The sequence below is a fragment of the Wyeomyia smithii genome, chromosome 2, assembly GCF_029784165.1.
Source record: "Wyeomyia smithii strain HCP4-BCI-WySm-NY-G18 chromosome 2, ASM2978416v1, whole genome shotgun sequence".
Lineage (NCBI taxonomy): Eukaryota > Metazoa > Arthropoda > Insecta > Diptera > Culicidae > Wyeomyia > Wyeomyia smithii.
The window spans coordinates 186,222,476-186,234,616 of NC_073695.1; the positions used below are offsets into that span (position 1 = coordinate 186,222,476).

General features: G+C 35.6%; 1 protein-coding gene across 11 annotated transcripts in view; it reads left to right on the top strand.

The window, feature by feature from the left end:
* Positions 1–12,141, top strand: part of LOC129726199 (uncharacterized) — a 239,184-nt gene that overhangs the window by 171,729 nt on the left and 55,314 nt on the right. For 7 of the 11 annotated variants that reach the window (XM_055682922.1, XM_055682927.1, XM_055682930.1 and 4 more), the window contains exon 1: positions 6,042–6,714. The exons of 2 other annotated variants lie outside the window; for them this stretch is intronic. The gene's annotated coding sequence lies outside the window, so the exon portion shown is untranslated. Of the gene's footprint in view, positions 1–6,041; positions 6,715–12,141 lie in introns of those variants that run through there. 2 more of the 11 variants (XM_055682931.1, XM_055682934.1) reach the window with 2 other exon arrangements.

The following is a 12,141-nucleotide window of genomic DNA, read 5'->3' on the forward strand; positions in this document are numbered from 1 at the left end:
GCATTGCTTTTGCTAACTTGTCCGAATCAGGAACACCAGATGTGCTTTTGATGAAAATGCAGATTTTCTGAGTTCGTGTGCAGATTTTATTGACCGGCAGATGTGTGTAGTTTTTTCCTAGTTTCTGTAGATTATTGTCAGAGTCGCCTTATATTTGCGCAGTCTTTCTCAAATTGTGTGCAAATTTTTGCCTGTGGATCGCAATTTTTTCAAATTAGGTTTTTTTTACAGGTGTCAAGAAAAAAAAAATCGAAGATGAAACTAATTAAAAATAGGTTGCGTACGACTGTGGAGAATGAAAGGCAGTCTTAGCATTATTAAGTTTCGAGTTCGAGTATACTGAAGGAGTTGAATGTTGATTATTTAATTAATAAGTTTTCTGCAAAACAACACGTAAGAAAAAAATTCAACAAATTTTTGATAACTTTTCAATAGCAAATAAATGTTTTTAACTCGTACGATAAAAAAAGTTTTTGTTTTATTTCGAGGCCCCCGCTATAACTGGGCCCCGGGCCCCCACAATCGTAAATCCGGCCCTGATAATGCTAGTTATTTAAACCGTAATATATCAACAGTGCGAAATGAAAATGGCATCAGCTTGAAAAAAATTTACTTTGGTACACGATTGGCAACCCTTTGTTTTATTTTTTTTTAAACAATAAAACTAAACGAAAAATAAACAGAGAATTCGTGGTATTGCAGTGAATATAACAAAATAACAGCATCACAAATCTGTGTTGAATTGGGACTTCCAGTCACTACGTGTTACGTACAACACTTTATCTCAAGCAGCGAGTACTTAGTGACGTAGGTACACGAGTTTTGAAACCTAAAGTATGTATCCTGGATCGATGCGAAATGCAAAATGTTTTTGACAATTCACAAGCATTTGTTCTTGTTAAACTGCTGCTCATACCAGCATGTTTTCTTTCAAGACATCAGTTTTTGCTACGTTTCAACAGCAGATTCAGAAATTGTTTAGGAGAAAGGGTTGTTTCGAACTTTTTAAAAACCTTTACCTTCTAGACATCAAATTAGTCTAAGTTCATGGAAGCAAACATGAATTGACCTATTGGGACGGAGGGGAGACTGTCATTTCTTTTGATGTTGATAAAGAGAATATTACAGGAAATTGTTGGTGTCTATTCATATTGTCTATGCTAGAAATGCTCGCATGAGTGGTTCTTGTTCGCGTAAATTTGTCCTTGAAACTTTTTATCAATTTCCAGTATTAGCAATGAAATACTAGTAATAACTAGCGTATTACAAAATTGTCCAACATGTTATCTATCCAACAACATATTGGTTATTGTTATTCCTTATGTGGTTATACTGTTATTATCATTTGAAATCTGACGCAACATTTGCCAGTTTCATTTCTTCTTTTACAGAATGCATCCCAGTATAGAAAACAAAAACGTAGTCCCACGTCAAAATGTGATTTTTGTTTTATGAACAAAAGTTTTAGGGTATTCTGACTACTTTTTCGCAGGTAGTACTTAATTCCGGAGCAATTAGGGCGCAACTAAAAAAATGTAAACAAATCGTTTTATTACACCATTGGCTTTGAAAAGCCTGACAAAATTCTTGGCAAGAATCCTTTCTTTTGTAATAATTGATAAAATTATTTTAATCAAGTTTTTAGTGGAGGGCGAAAGTTTACCCAAAACAAAAGATGCACACAAAACAAAAGATGTCATTGTGCCGGATGCTTCAATCATTTGTTTTGAAAATACAGGCGCATTTAAACAGGCGAAACTGAGGGAAAAAGACAACAGAACGAAATAGATGTGGGGGAATCTCGTTGTCAGAATGCTTCAAAGCTCATTTCAAAAGGGTTAAAAGAATTTCAAAAGGGTAAAAGTAAAAAAATAAATGAAGATGTATATAAAGAAAAACTAATTTATTACTCATGAAGATACATTCACTATTGAAGTAAAAAAGAACATTTGAGAAAGGTTTGTATTCGGCTTTACGACGAAGTTTTTCGTGAAACAAGAACAAGAGCAACGTAAACACACTGTTTCCAAAGCTGCAAAAATGTGATCGAAATTATTTTGATCGAGAAAAATGATTTTGGAGCCGCAGTGCCTTTAGTAAAGTTGTTCCGTTAATTATTCCAGGGTGGCGAAACAGTTCTCAAAATGAAATTCCCTGATTTTCCCTGATATTCCCTTGAACATAACAATAGCATCCGGCACAAAAAGATGCAAAGTAGATAAACGCAACTCTGAAATCCCAGAGAAAAAAAGGAATTAATCGTATATGAAACCGAATCGTAGAGGTCTCGAACTAGCCTTTTATACTGAAAAAATCAGTTTTTGCGCTAAAGAGTCGTTTAAAAAGAATCGCGTGTCGGTTAAAAATTTTTTCCTGAATATTTTTCAGTTTTCCCTGATATTCCCTGATTATCCTGAGCAAAAAAATCCCTGACATTCCCTGATTTCTCAGGTTTTCGACGCACTGTATTCTCCATGTTATAGCAGTTGCAATTTTGTGATTAATTCACTTATCAGTGAGAAACAAATTTAATTTTTCTAATTTTTGAATATTAAAATCCGCTTTGTTCGGCAAAGTTAAAACACATTTAAAAAAAAACAACTTTTTTAATGGACATTTGTGGCGTTTTTTATAAATTATTCTAGGGGTAATTGTTCTTAATTTACCTTTTTTTAGTAATTTTCAACAATTTTTCAATATACTGCAATATTGTTTGCTGTAACGAAACAAACAATTTCTTTGAAGGAAGGTTTTTTTATCTCACATATTTCTTGGTTATTGACGGTTTTTACTTATAATTGTGCATTATATATTACACCAATTACTTTTAACTAAAAAAAACTTTTTTGAGCCGTATTGACTTCAGCAAAATCATTTTGTTAATTATTTTCGTTTTATGAAAGTTAGAGTTCTGTGATTAATCCACCTAAATGTAAGAAACGAATTTTATTTTCGAATTTTTGCATATAAAGATCTACTTGGCTGAGTAAAGTTGTAGCACATTTAATAAGAAACAACTCCAACACCATACTTCTATCTGCGAATTTAAATAATTTTTTATGACATTTTTTTAGAATGCCTCAAAAATATTTTTTAATAAAACTTTTAATTGTAATTTTCTGAAAATGTTCAATGTTCTACAATGCACAATGGTCCAGAAACCAAATTTAGGGGGAAATTGGGTCTAGAGCTCTACAGCAATGTTTTAGAGAAAAACTATCTTTTTCAAAGTTGTTACACATGATAAAGCGATTATTGGAAAATTATCAAAAAATAGGATGACAAAAATTTTCGACGTAATCAAGTATCTAACTTTTTTTTATAGATAGAAGAAAAACTTGTTCTACAATGTTATAGCTCCAATAATTCTAAGTAACTTTGTAAAAAAAGTTTTTCTCTATCTTTGAAAACAACCGATTTATATTTAAAAAAAACATTTTGCGGTCTAACTTCTATATTTCAAGTTTCACCTTAAAACTGTTTTTGAACGACTTGGTTTATCATAAACTTTTTGTCAAAATTTTTGTGCGGATTTGATCGAGGAAAAAAGCTATACCAAATCAACGCCCGGGGAGGCGACTCCACCCAGGACCCTAACTCAGGACCCGTTTATCAACGGACCGGCGCCAACGGCTTTACTTCCTCATGCGATGGAAGGCGTGATCGCAGAGATTTTTCGCCTCAGAAAATCTCCTGGTGTCGTCTAGGATTGAATCTAGACCAGTTGGGTTGGTTGTGAGTGGATCACGCCACCTCACAACCATTGACACCTATGTCGGCGGTGGGATTCGAACCCAGGCGTCGAGCGTGGTTGGCGGATACGTTACCAACCACGCTAGGCCCCCGCTCTCATTCATTAATGATGTCACGCGTTTAGGAGGAGGGGGTTTCAATTATTGTGACATTTTGTGACATATGGGGGAGGGGGGGTTAGCTTGAGCGTGACATCACATTTCAACCAAAAAAATAAATAAAAAAGTCACATACCTAACCACAGAGATCAACTCAGAACTATTTATAATATTTGCATCATTCATTTATAGTTCTACGATCCCCTTTTTTGCTTAAGATTTGCTTTAGATAAAATAAATGACAATTTTTTTCTCCCTAAAAAAGCATAACGTTCTTTAATTCCGTTTCACCGTGCATGTTCATTTATGAATGACAGCGCAATTTCATTAATTTTTAGTGTCTCTCAATCCAATCAATACAAAAATTGTGACAAAACGTAAATAAAAATGCTTGGTTATTGTAACATGTGGAGAATATTTGGTTTGCGAATTGATTGAAGAAAAGGAACTAAATATTGATGGTTTTTCAAAAATCAGCAATGATGCAGCAGTTGATGTCTCGGCTTTCTATGTCGTCGATATGCGACTCCATCAGCAGCATCCTTGAACTAAGAACTAAACGCCTTTTCTAGTTATCTTCTATAATCTTCTTTTCCTTTTAGTTTCAGTTTTTCTTTCAGTAAAATCGTTCTTATTAAGAAAAAATACATTCCTAACAAATTTCTCGATTTCAATCAATTGTCACCAAAGAAGGGGGAGGGGGATATAAAAACGTGACGTAATTAAGGGGGGGGGTCAAGGAACTTGTGACAAGGGGGAGGGGGGGAGTTAATTTTTTCCAAATTTTGCGTGACATCATCAATGGATCGTCCCTAAAGCTTAACACTCGTGTTGATATTTTGATCTTCAAAAATGAAAATCATTTCAAAATAGTGAAAATCAAAATTACCTCATTCGGTGATTTATACTGTACCGTGCGGTGTACATCTGAACATACTCCACTACTTAATCGACAAAGTCTTATGGTTTTAATTTTTGTCCCGTATTACCATACACTCGACACACTGTGTGACGCTTCATAACTCCATCCTAAAGCTTTTGTTCTGCTGCTTCAAATATCTCTGACATTTATTCTTGCCAAGCCACATTTCTCTGGTATTTCCTGTACGCAAACATTTAACAATATTAATAAAAGTTTCAACACGTTCTTCTTTCGGCTGCAAAAACGAAGTGTGAATTTTTTGCACCACTATGAATTTTCAAATTAGTTTGATTTGACTTAGATTAAATCATACATATTTGTTTGCGGGTGATCATTCAACGTCACAAAGTATCGAATTCACAAAGCCAAAAAAGCCACTGCGAGCCTTTGATTACCCATGGTTCCTCGACGGATTTTCAACCTTTGTGTATCAATGAACTCGAAATGAACTCTAGTTTATTGGAAATAGACAAACCTAAGAGAAAAAAGATGTCAGAAAAAGTTCTACGCGTTACAAAAATGCACATTTTGGTACACATTCCTGAAATTCGGAACATTTTCGGTGTCCATTAGTCACGTTAACTTCGCAAGTAATACTAGGAAACCAGGATAGTTTTCCAGTAAAATGAAACCGGTTTTATCAAAATTGATTCACTTTTTGTGAAGTTCTGGCTATTCAAAAATTTACAAAATTTTTGCCTGTTTCAATCATTTCGTCTACCCCCTGTACTGCCGCTATTCGCATAACAGTCCTATGTAGGAGTCCTATGTTTTCTTGTTTTTTTGCGGAAATGGTTCCATTTTGGCATGATCTACAAGAGTAGCCATTAAAATCGAGGTTGTGGAAATCAAACCTTACTATTTTAATGGCTTTTCTTGAAAAACATGCCAAAATGGACCCATTTTCACAAAATTTACATAGGATTCGCAACTTTTACATAGGACTATTATGCGAATAGCAGCAGTGTACCTCACCTATAATAGAATGCACTGAGGCGATCTGTTTACATCTGCAGACGCATTAATTTCATTTGAATTTAACTCCCATTTGCAAGGCAAACTTGAACATTTCCACTCTCGTTGGCGCTCTCGTGGAACAAAAAAAAGTGCAACGCACACGGCGGCAGACATCCCTGCAGCAATCGTCTACGACACAGGAGTTTGGCGCTCTGCGCTTCGCTCATAAGTGTACTCATTCAGTCACTCATTTGCTCACCAGTCACACTTTGCCCCCAGATCAACAGACAACGGTTGACAGATTAAGCGAAAACGCGGACCGCTACGGACCGTTGGATTCAGCTGAGAGGACGCAACTTTGTCCGCGCCGCCGCTAGCAATCGCAGCAAGTTTCGCGTAGCTCCGCGCACACCAGAATAGTGTAGAGAATCGCCGTCGCGTGATTGTTTGTTGTTATCGGTAACAGATTTTCTGTTCTTTTCCTGCCGTCATAATCGCCGTCGTTCGCAGTCGCCGTCCGTATCCAACCGTTGGGAGTGCGCTGTTTGCAATACGCAAACAAGTCGTTGACTTTAGGATTTTCGTATGAGTAAGCAGCATGCTGCATTGTATGCTACTGCCGTTGCTGCTACTGCTGCGTAAAGTCGGGCAAAAAACTTAAAGAACCTCAACGCGGCTGACGCGGGACTCGAAGCAGAACATTCAGTGCCATGGACGTAGTCAAATGGTGCGGATTTCGTTCGTCAGTGAAGGAACTGTGCGACAACTGTATATTGCTTGAACCTTTCTCAGTGTCCCTTAGTGCAACCGGAGCTTATGCTAGTGTGTGCTTGCTGGTGTATCTCGAGGGCATAGTGATGAGTGGTTCTTTCCTGCGAAATTTCAAAACAAATTCACAGTGCGTCTAATAATAGTGTGTGGTACCACACTTCCCTGATTTAAGTGCAACAGAAAAGTTTCCGAAGACGAATCGGTTTATTTTGAGTGAGTGTGAGACAGCATAGCGAAAAAAAGAAGCAGTTTTATGACTCAAACTATTGAATTTTACGATCCTCTGGCAGAATCTCAATTGATTTAGTATCTCGAGCGTGCTTGGAAATCGATATCGTTGGCGTTGATGGACGCAGCAGAATCAAACTCGTTTTGCACTGCGCAGCATTGATTAGTTTTGAATGGCATGTTTACGCTAGAGCAAATGACCACCAACCAGAATCGAAATACGATTTCAAATTCGAATAAAAAATTTAATGGGTCAATTAGTTGTTTCGGGAACATGAAACATCACAGCAAGATTACCGGGAGGGGGGGGGGATTTACTAGGTTGTCGTAGATGTTTTGATTCGTACGTAAAACAGTTCTGGGTGGCAACTAAGATAGGACAGTGTCGAATTTCTACAATCGAAATATATTTCCAAACTTGAGACATAGAGACGCGATATTACAGATATTTGCTGATGGTTGATTATTTGAATTGCTTGAGGCAAACGTGTATATGATTTATGGTTTATGCATGCATAAACATTTCATACGCATAGCAACGACTTTTTTTAGTTGATGTGTATGTGATCATAATATTATTCAAAGTTTATCTTCTAATAGTTTTTATGCTCATTAAGTCCGTTTTAATCACACGAAACAATAGTTAAAGCTTGAGTTTATGATTATTTTAATGATACTGTATTTATTTGTCCAAACCATTGAATACCAATTAGTAGAGAACCAAACGACCGAAAACGAAATTTTAACCTCTTAATCCTTCACCGAATCGCATGTATGAAAGTAAGAGCGAGCTGTCGTGTGGTAGGCGACCTCGGTAGTAGCCTTATTGTAGTCGCCTTTCTGCGACACACCGCGTACCAATTGGATCAGTTTTGGATTAAGGGTATAAATCGACAGACATGTTTTGCTGCTGCGCAAAAGCATAACCATGTCTTCGGTTGTTGTTGATTCGCCAATTTCGATAAAAACTTAAAGGGTAGAGTGCCATCATAAGACAGCGTCAGCAAAATCGGCATAAGGTGTGAACAAACCCAACCTTTGGGGTTTGGGCTTCTACCTCGAAGCGATAACTCCCTTGGGTACGGGACGAACTCGCGTCCGCTGTACACCGGTGGAGCAAAATGTTGCGAAGTATACGAGTAGTGTCGTCAATTAATTTTGATTTATTTCTTATTCATATTGCACTGCCATTTCATCCGACATTATGGCTATAGGAACTTGCATGTACTGGCTGATACAGGCGGATTTCAGCAAAGTACCGTACTTCTGTCACTGGTTGGGTCGACAGCCCAGTTCTGTAATTAATGGTGAATGACCGCGATCGCTCTGAATCACCTCCGAATGCTTTGCAGGAGCAGTTGTGCATTTGATTTTTTATCGCTATTCAGCAAAGTCACATAAAAAATAATAAAAAAGTAGATTTTGTTCGTAAAATATGACACACTTTTCTTATCATTAGGTATTTGATAATAATGATTAAAAATTGGAAAAAGTAATGCATGAAAAACACATTTCGTTGAAAAAACGTTTCAAGGCGGATATGCGAATATTAAGCTGATCAAATCGAAAAAGATTTCGTCTGTTCGTCACATAACTGTGTAATGTTAACCCTTAAATGCGCAATGTTGTTTTAAAACAACATTACTAATAACGTTTCAAAATATATGTATTTTTTTTTTAGAAATATAATTTATTAGAACAGCTTTCTAGGCTCTAACGAAGAAAAGCTAACAGCTGAAAGTACTGTATTTGAATGTTTTGTTTTTATTTTTGCTGTCAAAATCTCGAAAACGAAAAAAAACATGGCAAGATTTCCGACTGGGGCTGACAGTCTTTGGTAATAAGTTTTTATATAAGGTTATTGGTAAGTGAAAATGTCTGAATTATCAGATATTAAGCTAACAAAAGGTCTATTTCGAAGTTACTGTTAACAAAAATAATTATTTCGACTTTATTCTGCGATAAAGTCGCAGTGTTGTTTTAAAACAACATGGTAATATTTTTACATTGCAAAGTAAATCTTAATCTTTTGATTTTAATGTCGTGCGCATTTAAGGGTTAATGAAAAAAATATGTATGGGTCATTCCATACGAAGTGACCACGAAAAAGCACAAACTTGGACACGACTATCACAGATTTTGCTCAAAGTTGGGAGAATTATTCATCTACTGTCACTTTGGAAAAATCTCAAATTTGGTGTCAATTGGAATACCTCCAGCTCTGTGGGACCCCCTGTTTATTGCAATGTCATGCATTTTTTGTTCAATATCTCTTTTTTCTTTTTCTTACAATTCATAGACGTAAGATGTCCGAAAAATACTGATAGATGATTTTTGAAGAAAATAAACCAAGGAAACCAGAAAAAATATAAGTATTGACCGGAAGTGTTGCCAGATAAATTATTTTTGTATTTGAAAACTAAATTTACATTTTTCGGCAAATGCAGCCATTTTTATTTTAAATTTGATAATTTCATCGTGTTCCTTGGAAAATTTCACATTAGAAACAACTATCATCCCGAGGTAATATGAGCCAATCTCGAGATATAACATTATTACAAAAAAAAACCATCAAATTTAAAATAAAATTAGCTGCATTGGCCGAAAAATGCAAATTTAATTTTAAAATACAAAAATAATCTATCTGGCAACACTTTAGGCCAAAAACAATATTTTTTCTGGATTCCTTGGTTTATTTTCCTCAAAATTCACCTATCACTATTTTTCGGGTGTCTTACGTCTATAAATTATAAAATAAAATAATTACGAAATTGACAACTTTTTTCGTAAAAACGTTATATCTCGAGATTGGGTCATATTACCTCGGGATGATAGTTGTTTCTTATGTGAAATTTTCCAAGGAAAACGATGAAATTATCAAATTCAAAATACAAATGGCTGCATTCACCAAAAAATGAAAATTTAGTTTTCAAATACATAAATAATTTATCTGGCAACACTTCCGGTCAAAACATATTTTTTCTGGATTCCTTGGTTTATTTTCTTCAAAAATCATCTACCAGTATTTTTCGGACATCTTACGTCTATGAATTGTAAGAAAAAGAAAAAAGAGATTTTGACAAAAAATGCGCGACTTTGCAATAAAGAGGGGGGTCCTGGAGAGCGGGGGGTATTCCAATCGACACCAAAATTGGGAATTTTCCAAAGAGACCGTAGATGAATAATTCCCCCAACTTTGAACAAAATCTGTGATGGTCGTGTCCAAGTGGCATGTACACTTCGTATGGAATGACCCGTATGTCATTTTATGTCAATTCATTGAACTTGAATTAATTAATAAGGCGTCGTACACAAATTACGTAACGCATGAAGGGGGGAGGGGGGTTGAGTCTGCGTTACTTATTGTTACATAGGGGGGAGGGGGGTAGTAGGGACAGTTACGTAACTACGATATTGGCTCGAAATTGAAAATTTTGATGGGGGGGGGTACGTAATTTGACGGGGGGCAGTCATATCGAACGTTACTTATCGTTACATAGGGGGGGGGGTCTGAAATCTAGCTTTTTAGCGTTACGTAATTTGTGTACGACGCCTAAGCTGCCAAAATGTGTTTCTTTTTTATTTTTTCACAAAAGCTTGTTTGTTTTATGAATATTTTGATGTGAATTGCAGTATTTCTAACTACAGTTTTCGATGCTGGTAACAAGGATGGAAAAAAATAGTACGAGGGTGGTATTCAAGACGCGACCGCATGTTTGACGTAGGACTACGATAGTTTTATATTCCATTTAGAGAATTCAGACTTTGTTCGATTTGACCACGTTTCACTTTCGACGCGGTTCGACTTTGGCACACATAATCCAAAAACGATCGGTTATGTTTAATCATAATTTATAATTTTCTTGTTTTGCTTTCAACCAATTCAAACTCATCAACCACCTTTGTCCATTTGTCCATTATGTCGCCGCAACCGAAACCAAAATAGACATGATCAAAGCAGTACTTAATACCGGGCTATACCTCTAATTACTCGGAAGGGTCATATCAAGTGTCTAGGTCGTTGAAGGCTTCATGCGGACCGGTCCCCGGTGCGTTCCGGATACTTTCAGATTATTGAGCTTAAATCCATCAAGCGACACCTCTAACAACTTACAATCCTAAAACTAGTTCATTGGTAGCCACATATTGTTGAGGTCATATGCCACCAGAAAGTCATAAAAAGAAAAGCGTTTACTTTTAACATGGTCCGATTTTGACAACTGAAAAAATTCTGATTATTTATTCAAGGACATCTATTTGAGAAGAAAAATATACTGTTTTTAACATTGATGAATACCTTTCATCCTAATACAGACAAATTTCTTCAACACGCGAATAGGCAATTTTTTATATAGGTCTTAATTAAGAACGACTTAGTAGAAAGTAAACTTCCTTTCATCTTCAATTGCGCTTGTGAAAGATAGCTCACTCACCGATTTCAAAGCAGCATGATTGTCAGTTTCTTACAACTGTTTAGCAAAGATGTCACATAAAAAAATCCTGTATTTACAAGTTCGTTGGAAAAGAGTTGCAGTTTTAGTGGAAAATCTATATTTACAAAAATTTTGAAATTAACAGCTGAACCAGAAAAAAATTAATCAGTTTTAAGATACCAATAAAAAAACAAACAACAAAATGCCATATTTGAAAGTCATCCGTCTGTTTCTTTCAAAAATAAACCTAGCTCGGTTTGATAAACAACATTAACCTCTCCAACTGATGTTTGCGTAATTTTGTTCAATTACAAGTCCGGCAATGACAGGTTCATATGTTTAGGTTCACATGTTTAGTATCTTTACACGGTTGTGTTTATATGTTGTGTTGTGCGACAGGTTGTATTTATATGTTTAGTAATAGTTTCTTTCCGATTCTGATGTAATATTTTTGTAATTGAAAAATACGAATATGAATGTTTAAAACCTAACGTCAAGATGCATATAATTTGGGTTTTCTCTATACCACAACCGCGTAATGCAACTAGGATTGTCAAATTGAATTGAATTTATTTAACTGGAAACATATAACCATCAGTACAGCTTTAACGAGCTATCTGAACTATCTGTTTAAAAATCTTTACGAAGCATATTGGTTTTCTATTGTCTTTTAAATAGCCTATAGTTGGTCATTTAAATAAATCTGAGAAAAACAGAGTGTAGAATTCTAAAAGACAGCAACCCAATGCAACTTCTAATTTTAGGAGATTGAAAGAAGTTTTTATCATTAAACATGGACATGAAAATCACTACGGTATCAGTTCAAATGCCATCTACTCGTCACGACAACCAAAACGAAACGAGCAACGGGGTAGCAAGCTTCTGATTAGTAGAATGTTTACGATTTTTAACTCAACTTTTGTTTAAGAGATATTTTAATTATTGTATAACAATCTTTCGCAATATTCTACCTGTCGAT